The sequence below is a fragment of the Temnothorax nylanderi genome, unplaced genomic scaffold (genome assembly GCF_030848795.1).
Source record: "Temnothorax nylanderi isolate EJ_2023f unplaced genomic scaffold, tnyl_v1.0 TNYL_tig0136_pilon, whole genome shotgun sequence".
NCBI classification, from domain to species: Eukaryota; Metazoa; Arthropoda; class Insecta; order Hymenoptera; family Formicidae; genus Temnothorax; species Temnothorax nylanderi.
In genome coordinates this window covers 259,321-260,000 of record NW_027249198.1, presented here as the reverse complement: position 1 = coordinate 260,000, position 680 = coordinate 259,321, and the positions used below count along the sequence as shown (strand labels likewise).

Sequence of the window (680 nt, the reverse complement as noted above, 5' to 3'; positions counted from 1 at the left end):
AGATGTGTAATTATGTAATAGACACACATACAAACACACGTATATACGCATCCGCGATCGGGGGCCGCGAGGGAGAGGCGATTGTAAACTACTGTAAACTACAATGTTACTACGTTTTACCAAGAGCTTATTGTAGTCGAGAAATCATTAAATGACACGGACACACACACACACACACACACACACACACATACGCGCGACACACATACACATTAAATCGTACAAGAAAAAAAAACAAAAGAACAATGGTATTGAGTGTAGCACGAAAAAAAAAGAAAAAAAAGACAAACGTTCTTTACACTTTTGCACGAGACGTGTGTTGTAAACTTAAATTAATTATCATTGACATATGTAATTAACGTTTTATTACTTAGCAATTAAACTTAATTTATTTATGATTACTCGAGTCGCTTGTGTTGACGCCCTTGTTGTTGTTATTGCGGATCGTGTGCAATCAGTCCGAGAGAGACGATCGGTCCAGGATCGATCGATCTTGTTGGCGATCGAAGGCAGCTGCGATAACTGCTTCGTGATAGAACGCTACCGATAGAAATCGCGTTCTATCGCTTGCAATACCCTGCAATTTTTAGGGCAGTTCGTTACAGCTTAGGATAGGGATTGCATTCCCTTAGAAAATATTCAGGAACCTATCAATTCGTTAAATTTTCACAATAAAATTC

At 38.7% G+C, this 680-nt stretch overlaps 1 protein-coding gene across 2 annotated transcripts in view; it reads left to right on the top strand.

The window, feature by feature from the left end:
- The window catches only part of LOC139777031 (uncharacterized), an 84,519-nt gene extending 84,118 nt beyond the window's left edge, over nt 1-401 (top strand). For both annotated transcript variants that reach the window (XM_071714180.1, XM_071714179.1), the window contains one exon: nt 1-401. This exon is cut by the window's left edge and continues 7,591 nt beyond it. The gene's annotated coding sequence lies outside the window, so the exon portion shown is untranslated.
- Nucleotides 402-680: the final 279 nt, after the last annotated feature.